The following is a 14564-nucleotide window of genomic DNA, read 5'->3' on the forward strand; positions in this document are numbered from 1 at the left end:
CATCACATGTTTGTGTCTCCTTGTTAGAGCACCTAAACTTATAAAGTCTGTTACTGACTGTTCCTAGAGAGACAAGGTGGGTGAGGTAATAGCTTTGATTGGACCAATAAAAGATATTACTTCACCCACCTTGTCTCTCTTATATCCTGGGACCAACACAGCTACAACAACACTACACACTGACTGTTTCTAGAATTCTAACATTGTACTGAATTTATGCTAGCTATAATTGTCAGTCCAGTCACCCGATGTTCCTCCATTCCCATATACCCTTTCTCTCCCAACATGTTTTCCTATCTAATAAAAATATAATACTTTTATTATAGGTAGGGTCTTGTATATCCTGTGCCAACAGAATTTGCCTCCATTTCACCTTCCAGTCCTGAGCAATCAGGCCTGGGGAATCAATCCTTTGCCATAGAATTGTGCTCCACAATCTAAAAAAAGTCTCTAGGCTTCATGATTGGAAAGAAAATGTTGAATAGAAGAATCAAAAGTGGAAAATGATAGAAGAGGTGTTTTCTTCTTGCGCTTGCAGATTGCCTAATGTAATAACTTTGGAAGGCGTGAACTGCCCCATTCAACTCAATGAGTTGATCTTTAACAGCTAACATGTTCCCAACTTCCATACTTTCACAGGTTCCAAAAGCCCCAACTGTCCTCTATCCTCCTGTCAAAATCCTTTGATTCCTCCCTGACATCTTTTCTAATGCAGTTCTATGTTACCAGTACAAAATTCTATAGCACCTTATAAATGTGGTGACAGCATAAAATAAATGGATTTTAATTTCAAAATAAATAATGCAGGGACTCCTCTGCTTATGGTATTATTCATTTTCATCTTTAATTGGTTTTAAAACTCTTTTGAATATAAATTAAATCGATGCAGAATTTCCAGACCTCCACATATGAGTGTTGTAGAACCCAGGGTCCTTGCTGAAATGAAATTCAACTTGCAGAAGAATATGGAGGACCTTGACTTTAGGTATCGGGCAGTGTCATGCCTCCCACAGGAAAAAACAATGGAGTTCCATTTGTACCCTCTTACTGAGAGGGCTGAGTTTGTCCCTTATCTCCTTCTGGAGGGGAGACAGGAGACTCTTCTAACTCACAAATATCCTGAGATCCTACTGATAGCCAAACTCTCCTTTCTGCTCACCATCATCCTTTCACCCAGCATCTACATTCATCAACATTAATTCCCACTGGTATTTCCTTGTGGATACCAATCCAGCCCACCCTTCCCAAAGTTTGCAGAGCCCCAAACACAAGGAGATAAAGTATAGGGGCTTCTGCAAGGTTAAATGGAGGAATGGGTGAGATCACAATGCTTACATTCAAACCCTTACCCTCTGGCACATTTTGAACCATTTCTATGGATTTTCATCTCCCTACCGTAGAGGGGCTGATGGGGTCCAAAGACATTTTACTATTTTAAAAATGTGTTTTAACATTTAATTGAGACAATTTAGCAAACTGAGTGAGTCTGGAACCCTGCAGATGTACAAGAAGAGACATACATGGTCAAGTGTCTGAGCACTAATGCCATTTATATGTTGTTTTCTTGTTGTTTCCAGGTGAAACAATGAGACAACCTCTTAGGTGTGACTGTGTAATAATGACATGGTAGGTTAATTCTTGGGCATGAGACCAAATGCCAAGAGCCTTCAACTACAGAACTGTTCCACAATGACTCAACATGTTCCCTGTATCTTGTTTTTTCATTTATCAATGTAACGGGTTATGTCTTTAAATTCAAATAGAGACAAATAAAAAGATTTGTTTTTGAAAAGTACTGAGAGAGGAACCTTTACCCTGCAAAGTGTAATTTTTGTACTGCCAAAATACATATTTTTACTGTTAAAATAAAGGCTTGATTCTCATTTACACTAAGGCCCCATTACCCTGCTCTGGCAACATAAAAGTCCCTTAAAGTGGATGTAAATAAGGCATGCTGGCCAAACAGTATAAAAGGATCTTGGTGTAAATGAGAATCATGCCGTATCTGTTTAATTTCTACAGTAGATATACTTATTTCAGCAGGGGGGAATGACTATGGGACTAATCATGCAAGCCCTCCACACATTGAATTCCCATGGCTTTTTGTTTCCCCATCTGTAACATGGGGATACTAATGCTTCCCCACTTACCAGAGGTGTTATGAGGATTAATCAATATCCGCAGAGTGCTTTGGGTATAAATTACTATGTTTATGAAGGAGATTCCTCAAACAGTAATGTCCTCAGACAGCCATCGCTGCTTTCCTGGAAGACTGTCACCAGCATCTGAAGGGATGTGAAGGAGAATTCTGTAGGTGGAGGGCTTGCTAGGCTGGTCTCAGCATCCCTGATCAGAAACCTCACCAGTTAGTTATAATGCTACTTTGTATTTATATGGTGATGATTAGAGCTGGTTGAACCAAAGGAGTTCTGTTCCATGGGAAGTTCCCATATTTCCAATCTCCTTTCATCCCCAAATTGGAACAAAATGTCAACATTTCCCATAGAATGACGTTTCCAAAAAAATTCATTTCAGAAATATCAGAACGACCTTATGAAATGTTCCCCTTCTGTAAGGTCAAAGAGCTTCATTTCAACGTTGGCATTTCAATTATATTGTATTATAAAAGTCTAAATGGTAATGTCTAAATGAAGTACTTCCCTAATTTTTCATCAAAATTTGACAAAAATTGATACATTCCCGCAAAATGTTTCAATTTCATCAAATCAGCATTTTCCACCAGCTCTAATGAAGATGAATTATTAGTTACCACCTATTACAGTGTCATTCTTCACAGCAGTAATTGGACAGTCTTCAAAATTAAAGGGATATTCCTTCAAAGGGATAATTCCTCTCTCCCTCATTTAGCCATTTTCTGTAATATTTGCATCCAAACCATGTTACAATATGTCTGCTTCTTCCTGTGTACACAGAAAAAGATACACGTTATAACTCTGTTAGAGAAACCTGTTTAGTCTCTGGTTCCTTAATGTGGTTATAACTTTTCTTTCCTGTTCACACAGGCATGAACAATCCCTGCTATAACATAGTTTGTCCACAGGCCTTGGTTATAGGCCATATCTACACTAGCCTCAAAGCAGATCTAGACAACATGGTGGTTAAAGTGCAACAGCTGCTAGTGCTATCATCATGGTCACCACCAATGGAGCACCAGTGGTAGCAATGGTAGGTAACATTAAGGAACAAAATCTATTCTAGACCTGGCAGTGTGATCAGATTCTGGTGGTATTTCTGGGAGAACAGTGTCAGGTTAATTCCAGAATGGTTACTTGGAGTAAACACCTTCATAATCATAGCACTTTACATAATTAACTAATGTTCACAACACCTATATGCATTGCTAAGTACTGTGGTCCCCATTTTAGAGATGTTGCCATCATGGTAAGCCCAACATTTTTAAGACCCCACTAATTTTGGGTCCCTACTTTTAGACACCGGGATGTCTAAAGCTGAAAATACAAAATACAAAATTGAGGCATCCCAAATTGAGGCATCTCAAATCCCAAATCAGAACGACATTCCTGGAATCCTGGAATCCATTCCTGGAACTTTGGCCCTAATCAACTTTCTCAAGACCACACAGTGAAGGGGAGGTACCTCTAAGGCAAAGCCAGATGAATCTAAAATGGCTAATTATATCAGTGTGTTACTGGACTGGTGGGAAAAACAGCCTGAAACAGCTGTATGAAGTGCTACTATTCAGGGTTAATTCAAGTGATTTTTTTTTTCTTCTGGGAGTAATCATCAAGTTAAATAGCTTCATAATAGAAATTAGACAAATATTTCTTCAGAAAAAATAATGTAATCCAGAACATGGTTTCCTTCCCCAAGAAAGCCATGCAATCTCTCTTATGAAGAGAGAAAAGTAATTTTAATGTATTTTATTATAAAATTGAGTGGAGAAATTAAAGAGTCTGATTGAATGGCAAGTATTCCCAGCCAACTGTGCCTACAAAAAGCACAGTTCATAGCAAGGAACCCTGCTAGCCATGTCTAAATTAATACATCCATAAAAGAGCTGAAAGGTAGCAGAGAATTGCTATGCAAACCATCTTGACTTAATTTTAAATTGCTGTTAAATTCTCCTATTAAAGAAACTGTGCCACAGGTCTGATCTTTTTGAGGGCTGTTGCAGTTATATAATTGTTTGGCCCTCTCTGTCACATTTTGCATTATGTTTAAGATAGAATTGGTCAGTATCTTGGCTTTTTTCCATAAGAAAGTTTTTTAAAAAATAAATTTCAAATTTTGTTCATAAATGTGCTTTTGATGAAAAATTCAAGATGACAATTTTCTTTAAAAAATTATTTTTCCAACTCCACTTTCCTGGCTTCTCTTCCAAGGGGGGCGGGAAAGTGTGGGTGCTTTCCTCCATCATTACCCCCCAAATCTTTTTCAGAGTCATTGTTTCTCAGGATAGAGTCCCCCTTTCTGCAACTATAGCCTATATTCTTTGATCCTAGATGTATAGTTTTGTATTTGCCTGTATTAAAACTTGTATTGTTTGTTTCTGCCTAGCTTACCAAACAATCCAGATTGATTTGTTTCAGTGATCCATCCTCTTCATTATTTACTCATTTTTTTTAAATGAAAAAAGTCTACAAAATTGACCAGCTCTAATAATTAGACTAGATGACCCTTGCAGTGCCTTCTGACCCTATGGTTCTAAGAATAATGATCCCCAATCAGCATTGTACTTATTCCAGGTGTTAAGTTTAATCAGGTTGCTCAATTTAAAAGTCCCATATTATGTGATTGGCATATAGATCTCTTTATGCAATTCATTTGATACTAGTCTCTAGAACAGTGGTGGGCAACCTGCGGCCCACAAGCGGCCCATCAGGGTAATCCTCTGACGGGCTGCCAGACAGTTTGTTTACCTCTGTACGGCCGCCCACAGCTCCCAGTGGCTGCAGTTCACCTTTCCCGGCCAATGGGAGCTGCGGGAAGCAGCAGCCAGCATGTCCCTGTGGCCCACGCCGCTTTCTGCAGCTCCCATTGGCCGGGAACAGTGAACCCCGGCCACTGGGAGCTGTGGGCAGCCATGCAAAGGTAAACAAACTGTCTGGCAGCCCACCATAGAATTACCTGATGGGCCACGTGCGGCCCGTGGGCTGCAGGTTGCCACCACTGCTCTAGAATGTATCTTCATTGCAGAGTCTGGACAATCGGCACCCACGTTACTTTAGCCTCCTCCAGGGGGAGTGGCCACACTGCAAAGCACTATCTGAGCTACCTTGTCCTCAGCAGTGCTGTGCCCTCACCCCCGTGTATCACTAGGACTTCTGGGAACACATTGCATGGTTCTTTGTGCTGTGATTCTTTCCCAGTGGATTATGGGAATTTGTCTGTCATTCGGGGGAATTGGAGGACTATCGCTCCTTGAGTAGCTTAGCCTGCGTCCTCATTGCAAGGTGGGCCAATTACCAGCACAGGTGAAAGTGGAACCTGGCCTCTAACTCCCCCCAGCAGTGGTGCCAGCTAGCCCAGCTTGAAAACATGACTTGACTCAGGTGAGAGGTTTTTGTGTGTTGATGGGACTCAGGAGTGGCAGTTAGTGGCAACACCTGAATAAGAGCCTAGGCTATCACAGCGGTGAAAACATAACCAACATGCTTGCATAACACTAAAGTCTACACAGGCAGAAACAAACCATGTCAAAACATTGCTGGAGCTCCAATATGGTTATAACGGCAGTAGAGATGGGACCTTAAACCCTGCCTTCACCATGGTAAGAATGGTGTCAGCAATGACTACATTTAAACCTGGTGGCATGATTTCCCTGTACAGCATGAAGAGGGTCTTTTCTGATAACCTAGTTATGAGTGTATCACAGATGGTAAGAGAGACGAGTGATCACATCTTGTCTGAGCACACAAGTTGTTGACTTGATTGTATCAGTAATGTGGACAGAACCTAGGGTAGGGCGACCAGATAGCAAGTGTGAAAAATCAGGACGGGGGTGGGGGGCAATAGGCACCTAGATAAGAAAAAGCCCTCAATATCAGGACTATCCCTATGAAATCAGGATATCTGGTCACCCTAACAGGACCTTAACTTTTACCTTTCAGCAAGGCTCCTGGAATGGTCTCTGTTCCTCTGCATTTTGTTCTGACTGAGTTTTAGATTTTAAATGGCCTACGAGGCATTTCCTGGCATTTCATTTAAGGGGGGGTGCATGTTGGCTTCAATTTTGTACTTCAGTTCTTGTGAAACAAAGAGGCTGGGAATTGGATACAATTCTGTCTTTGATAGGCACATTAACTGCAAAATTAGCCCAATGCAGCATGCATGTTTCCTAGCAACTTCCCTTCACAGTATCTACACTCAGATCTGTTTTGAGAAGTGGTATAGCACAAAATATTGTTCCTACTTATTTAAATAGTTGTCTGGTTCTTTTAAATTGGCAAGGCAAGTGCGGTGACAGCCTTAGCCTCTGTTGACTAATATACTCTGCATCTGTTCCCTCCTAAAATAATAATAAAGCCAAGACTCTCTAAAAAAGAGTTTGTTGCTGCTTTTCCTCTGCCCAGATAAAAGATCTCTTGCTCAAATTGCAGCATTTGAAAAAGTTACCCCCACCCCGCAAAAAAGTGGGCACAATATTCCCTACTGTCCGTGCCCTTTCACATCACTGATCAAATCCTTTTGCATTTTCAAAACCAGTCTGTGTTGCTTATATGCAATGGACCATCCTTCCCACTAGATAGCTGTTTGCCATGAGAACAGCAACACAAGGACCTGGCAGATCTGTCACCCAGGCTCCTTCAATCCTCGCACATCCGAAACTCTCACATAAGGCTTAGTCTAAATGCAGAACTCACATGTTTTAACCAAAATCAGTACAAAACCCAAGTTAGCTAAACCAATGCAAACCCCTCTTTGCACACAGTGATACTGGTTTAAATTGGCTATATTTGTTTAGTTTGTGTACATTTACTGATGCTATCTAAATAGATATAATCCAGGCGTAAGAGTATCCACACGGGATTTGGTATTGGTTTAACTAAATCACTTTAACACTGCATCTTTTATTAAACTGGTGCAACTTGGTGGGTAGAACAGGCCTAAAATAATGCAAGCTTGGGGTACAGAAGGAACGCAGAACCAAGATCCAGATTAACGTAAACACCGTAAATCCATGAAGTAGCATCAACCCAAATTATTTATTGTAACAGGAAGTACATTATTCATATTTCTTCAAGATCTTCAAACCTAACAGACAAACAGAAACATTATTTAGGATTTGATAAATGAATTTCAAATATCTTAGTTTTCCGTGAAGCCTTCCCTTGTCCTGAATCTCAGCAAGTTTTCTCTTATAGGACAACCATGAGCCACTGAAGGGCCAGAGTAAATATGAAACTCCTGTGAAGTTTTTGTATACTGCATCCAGTCTCATTCTTCACGTCAGCAGGAGCCATTTCCATCCCATTCTGAACAAGCCACATCTTTATGAAGTCACAATACAAATCACCTCTCCTGGGCTTTGGAATATAAACAAAAAGGTCACGCCAAAATAATCCTACATGAAATGCCACGCCTTCTCCTTAGGTTTAGCTACCCCTTTAATTACTTTATCTTGGCATAAGACCTCTCCTCCAGCTTGGCTAAATTTAACCTTGAGTATACAAGGAATTTGTCCTGATCTCAGCAATCTGCTCCTTTCACTGGTACAAATATTGGCTTTCTTCAAAGAGACATGGGGTTTGCATTGGTGCAGCTACATCAATGACTGGCCATCAGCTGCTGGAATCAGAGTAAATTTCCAAAGCAACTAAGGCCTTAGAGCTCTTTCTATCAAACCCGCTCTGTTCCTGGCTGAGAGTAATTCCAACCTCACTTATACCTGGGTGCCACAATGAGCTAATTGGAGCCATCAATTAGCATAACACTTAGCTCTTTAAATAATCCTCTCCCCCAGAAAGTGATTGTTTTTATTGTATCTTGTGTACCAGTCATTTCAAAGAGCTTTACTCAACTTCCAGTTGTCAACATCAATTCCTTTTAAAGTGCTGGGGCAGTAATGGCATTTGGAAAGCTACAGAATACTTTCCCCCATGGTAGTCACTTCACACCTTTTGGAAACAGTTTGTATTAAACAGTGCCTGGCTGGCAGCCACACTGCTTCTGCTTCGCAAGACATCCATGCTTAAGGCTGAATTCTACTGCAAGTTCTGGGCAAGAGAGCATGTTTAGCTTCACCATAAACATAACCCCCATCTGATTGTTGTTATTAATTATGCTTTTTTACAGTAGTGCCTAAGGGCCAACCAAGAATAGGACCCCATTATGCTAGCTGCTGTGCAAACACAGGGTGGTCGATGGTCCCTGCCCCAAAGAGTTTATAATTGAAATAGATAAGACAGGCAGGATGGGGGGAAAGGTATATAACACACAAGCAGAGTGAACAATGAGATGGCAGCAAACAGCATGTTAATTCCACAATTTTTTGCAGGGGGAGAGTTACGTTTATTGAGGAGGGGATCAGCTAAATTGAAAGTGAACTGGATGGTGGAAAGGACAGAGGAGAAAAGGGTAAGAAGGGCAGATGTGAAGTGAAGCCAAAATGCTAGACTGTGAGGGAGAAGGAGGGTAGGAGCAAAGAGCCCAAGGCAGAGATAGTTCAGTCAAAATTTTAGAAGCTTCTTTGCATGTCCAAAGGGCAAAAGGTCCAGGCCACTGATTGTAAAGTAGGTATTTCCACAAGGGTTAGCTTAATTCATTCCATCATGTCCTGCCTTAGTAAAGATTATTACAGAATCCAAGGGACTGAAAAGAATTCAAAGTCGTAGTTCTTTGTTACAAAAGGCTTGTCCACACTGGCAATTTACAGCGCTGCAACTGTCTGGCTCAGGGGTGTGAAAAAACACCCCCCTGAGTGCAGCAAGTTTCAGCCCTGTAAAGTGCCAGTGTAGACAGTGAACCAGAGCTGGGAGCCGGGCTCCCAGCACCGGCAGCCAGGCTCCCAGCACTGGCAGCTATGCCCCTTGTGGAGGTGAGTTTTTTAGAGTGCTGGGAGCGCTTTCTCCCAGTGCTACACCGCGTCCACACAAGGCACGTTAAAGCGCTGCCATGGCAGCACTTTAGCATTGCCAGTGTAGACTAGCCCAAAATCTACATTTAACTATAACAGTAAAAGCAATGCTTAATTTGTAATAGGGCTGTTGATTAATCACAGTTAACTGATGCAATTAACACAAAAAAATTAATCACGATTTAAAAAAATTAATCACCCTTACTCGCAGTTTTACTCGCACTGTTAAACAATAGAATACCAATTGTATTAAATATTTTTGGATGTTTTTCTACATTTTCAAATATATTGATTTGAATTACAACACAGTATACAAAGTAGACAGTGATCACTTTATATTGTTATTTTTGATTTAAAATATTTGCACTGGAAAAATGGCAAACAAAAGAAATAGTATTTTTCATTTCACCTCACACAAGTACTATAGTGCAATCTCTTTATCATGAGAGTGCAACTTACAAATGTAGATTTTTTTTCTTACATAACTGCACTCAAAAAGAAAACAATGTAAAACTTTAGAGCCTACAAGTCCACTCAGTCCTACTTCTTGTTCAGCCAATAGCTAAGACAAACAAGTTTGTTTACATTTACAGGAGATAATGCTGCCCTCTTCTTATTTACAATGTCACCGGAAAGTGGGAATAGGCATTGCAAGGTATTTATGTGCTAGATATGCTAAACATTCATATGCCTCTTCATGCTTCGGCCACCATTCCAGAAGACATGCTTCCATGCTGAGGATGCTTGTTAAAAAAATAATGCATTAATTAAATTTGTGGCTGAACTCCTTGGGGGAGAATTGTATGTCTCCTGCTCTGTTTTACCCGCATTCTGCCATATATTTCATGTTACAGCAGTCTCAGATGATAACCCAGCACATGTCGTTCGTTTTAAGAACACTTTTTCACAGCAGATTTCACAAAACGCAAAGAAGGCACCAATGTGAGATTTCTAAAGATAGCTACAGCACTCGACCCAAGGTTTAAGACTCTGAAGTGCCTTCCAGAATCTGAGAGGGAGGAGGTGTGGAGCATGCTTTCAGAAGTCTTAAAAGAGCAACACTCCAGTGCAGAAACTACAGAACCTGAACCACCAAAAAAGAAAATCAACCTTCTGCTGATGGCATCTGACTCGGACGATGAAAATGAACATGCGTCGGTCCGCACTGCTTTGGATCATTATCGAGCAGAACCCGTTTTCAGCATGGACACATGTCCTCTGGAATGGTGGTTGAAGCATGAAAGGACATATGAATCTTTAGTGCATCTGGCACATAAATATCTTACGAGGCCGGCTACAATAGTGCCATAAGAACGCCAGTTCTCACTTTCAGGCGATATTGTAAACCGGGCAGCATTATCGCCTGCAAATGTAAACAAACTTGTTTGTCTGAGCAATTGGCTGAACAAGAAGTAGGACTGAGTGGACTTGTAGGCTCTAAAATTGTACACTTTTATTTTTGAATGTAGTTATATTTGTACATAATTCTATATTTGTAAGTTCAACTTTCACAATAAAGATATTTCACTACAGGACTTGTATTAGGTGAATTAAAAAATACAATTTCTTTTGTTTTTTACAGTGCAAATATTTGTAATAAAAATAAATATAAAGTGAGCACTGTACACTTTGGATTCTGTTGTAAATGAAATCAATATATTTTAAAATGTAGAAAATATCCCAAACTATTTAAATAAATGGTATTCTATTATTGTTTAACAGTGCAAATCATCACAATTAATTTTTTTAGCTGCATGATTAATCGCGATTTATTTTTTTAATCACTTGACAGCCCTATCTTGTAATGAAAGAGGTGCCAGAGCTCCAGCAATTTTTTTTTTTTTTTTTTTTTTACTTTCATAACTGACGCAACAAGCCCAGAGATGCTGGGGCTATGAACTGCCAAGCCTAGAGGTGCCGGGGCTCAGCCCTGGCAAGCCCTGACACAAATTTAGCACTGAGTAAGTGTTAATATTATGCTGAATACCTACAAAAATCTGCATAATGTGGTATTTGGCAGCTTTTCTGCACAATTTTAAATTTCTCTTTTCTTTTGTAAATAAAATCTAATAGAATTTCAAAAAATGGAAGTGCTGGATATTAACAATATAACAGGACAATACAGTTAAATATAAGTATTATCTGACTTGTTCACTTACAGTTTTTAAATAATGTCTACTGATAATTTATTTCAGTATTAAGCGTATTCATTATTATTATTTAGTATTTGCATTACCATACTGTATTCATGGACCAGGACCCTACTATGCAAACACAGAACAAAAAGGTGGTCCTGCCCCAAAGACCTTACAATGTAAGTATAAGACAAGAGACAACAGGTGGATACTGACAGGCTTATGGGGAAGTCCAAGGAAACAATGGGACAATACTGGTCAGCATGATAGGCTGTGGTCTCAAAACACCAAAAGCCTAACTATTGTCAAGTTTTTTGTAGGTATCACAGCAAAGGAGAGTTTTAGAAGGGGTTTTGCATTACTTTTGAGGATGTTTATGGGGACCTACCCGCAATGGTGAGGAGCAGCATGGGAGAAACCACAAAGGTGCTTGTTTGAAAATTTAACAATTGGACAATGGAGGCTGGCATCATGGGCCAACTGAAGATGTAAGTCAACCTCTCAATAGAAAATGAGAGATGATAGGTAGGGTGGGGATAGGCCAGGAAGCTACATGTCTTCACTTTCAAGGCCCTTTATGTTTGAAAAGGGGGAGGCTGTGGAAGGATGCAAAGAGAGGGATAACAGTCTGTACCCTACGTTTGCCACTTTTACAAAACTATTGTAACCCTTCTGCCTGTCAGAGTTGGCAGCAACAAGGGCCGGGTTCAGTATCTAGGGGTTCCATTTCAATAACACAATGCAAAACCGGCTCGAGCCCCCACCCAGTGACCTTTATGACAATTACATATCACCCACCTGGGTGCCTCTAAGAAGCAATACTTCCCCTCTTGCAAGCACAGAGTCTGAGTGTAGCAAAAGCCTTTTAATAAAGGAGGGAAACAATGCGGCATTATGTTGGGGAAACACCACAAACAGGATTCATAACACCAACCATGAGCAAAAGACCCACCCCAAGTAAGTTTGGCAGCATCCTTTCCCCCCTCAGGGTCTTAAGTCCAGCAACCCAACAGTCACCCTCCCCCCCTCCCCCACACACAGTTTCTGTCCTTGGTCAGTGCAGCCCCCCCCATCCCCCAGAGTTCAGAAGTTCATCTGCAGAGTTTACCTCCCAGCCTGGGTGGAAGTGGAGGGAGGTATGGGGGGTATCTTACATGCTCCGCTGCTCGGGTCGATGGCCAAGTGCCACGCCTCTCCATGGGGTTCTGCTGCAGTCTTCGCCACCAGCTGCGCCTGTCTGTCAACTGCTCTGCTATCCGCTCCACTCTGCTTTCCGCTAGTTGTCCTGCTGTCTGCTCCTCTCCGCCAGCCACCCAGCTATCCACTCCGCGCCAGCCGCCAAGCTATCTGCTCTGCTCTCTGAGCTAAACATCCTGCTGTTCGCTCACCAACTTGCCTTCAGGCCCCCCTGCTTAACACAGTTCAGAGTGATCTCAGCTCTCAACAACTTCAGTTCTTTAGTGATTTCAGCTCTCAGTGATTTTTAGCTGGTAGTAGGAAGAGCCTCAGTGCTGGTGCACCACTACCCCAAGGTAGGTCTAATGCTTAGACCTAGGGTGTCAGTGATTTCAGCTCTGGAGCATGTAACAAGACTCCTAAGGGAGCCAAAATTAGTTCTGTTATTACACCATCAAGAGAGGAGGAATCAAAGTAGTGTTTAGGGCCCCCAGAAGAGACCCACACTACCAGACACACATACCTGTCCCAAGCCTCTCTCAATTCCATGGGTTTTGGAACCCATGTCCCTTGCCTAGCGAGTGTTACTTAGTTGAGGGCGAGTCCCTCCATCATAAAATGCCAAGTACAGTTCTACTGTCCTTGATTCACATAACCAGGATAACAACCTTTTATTACTCCTGCCCCAATAACAGAGAGACTGGGGATCCCACAGCAGCCAAAGTGACCATTTGGGCAAGCAGTCCATCATGCTAGGCAGGGTAGATGTGCCCATGCAAATGAGAGTGCTTATGTATACGAGATCAGCCCCTGAAGTCCTTTTCCACAGCTTACCACCAGATGTCAGGGCAGAGCTCATTCTGACTCTGCTTACACTATGATAAATTTTGTACAAAGTATGCCTTGTGAGGTATCATTTGAGAACTCGTAATTTGCTGATCATTACTGTACTGGTAAAATATGTATGGCAATACTGTATGTAAAGTTGTAAGATTCGACTGCATGATGTTACTAAGGGCATGGCTACACTTGCAGATATAGAGCGCTTTGAGTTAAACCTGCCCTCGGAGAGCGCAGTAGGGAAAGCGCTGCAGTCTGTCCACACTGACAGCTGCAAGCGCACTGATGTGGCCACATTTGCAGCACTTGGAGTGGCATTGGGAGCGGTGCATTATGGGCAGCTATCCCACAGAACACCTCTTCCCATTCTGGCTCTGTGGCTTGTGGGAAGGGGGCAGGAGGTGCAGGGCATTCTGGATCCTGTCCCAATGCCCCATGATGCATCGGTTCACATCCCAGCAATCCCTGTGCTTCCGTCCACATTTGGCACCATCTTTCAATGTTTTTTGTACAGCGCACTCTGTCTTCCCTTTCCGTCTGGGGGAACGAAGCCCGAACTGCTAAGGAGCATGCTGACGAGTCTTGCCAGCATGTCACGTTTGGCAGTTGAGTTATTCCTTATGTTCCAAAGCGACAGTGAGGGCTCCGATGATGATATCGACGCGAGTAACGCATATGACACGAGTTGGCTTGTGGCATTCACAGACATGCTCACCACCATGGAACACCGCTTCTGGGCTCGGGAAACAAGCACTGACTGGTGGGATCACAGCGTCATGCAAGTCTGGGGTGACGAGCAGTGGCTGCAGAACTTTCAGATGAGAAAAGCCACTTTCATGGGACTGTGTGAGGAGCTCGCCCCCACCTTACGGCACAAGAACACGAGATTGAGAGTTGCTCTGCCAGTGGAGAAGTGGGTGGCTATTGCAATCTGGAAGCTGGCAACTCCAGACAGCTACCCATCGGTCACTAACCAGTTTGGAGTGGGAAAGTCAACCGTTGGAATCTTGCTGATTCAAGTTTGCAGGGCCATTAGTCGCATCCTGCTCAGAAGAACCAAGACCCTGGGTAACGTGCATGACATTGTGGCTGGCTTTGCACAAATGGGTTTCCCTAACTTCAGAGAGGCAATAGATGGCACGCATATTCCAATTCTGGCAGCAGCCCACTTAACCTCTGAGTACATTCATCGGAAGGGGTATTTCTCTATGGTTCTCCAGGCGCTTGTGGATCACCGTGGGCATTTCACTGACATTAAGGCAGGCTGGTCCGGAAAGGTGCATGACACACGCATCTTTCGGAATACTGGCCTGTTCAGGAAGCTGCAAGCCGGGACTTTCTTTCCAGACCAGAAG

This window comes from Chelonia mydas, chromosome 2 (assembly GCF_015237465.2).
Source record: "Chelonia mydas isolate rCheMyd1 chromosome 2, rCheMyd1.pri.v2, whole genome shotgun sequence".
Classification (NCBI taxonomy): Eukaryota; Metazoa; Chordata; order Testudines; family Cheloniidae; genus Chelonia; species Chelonia mydas.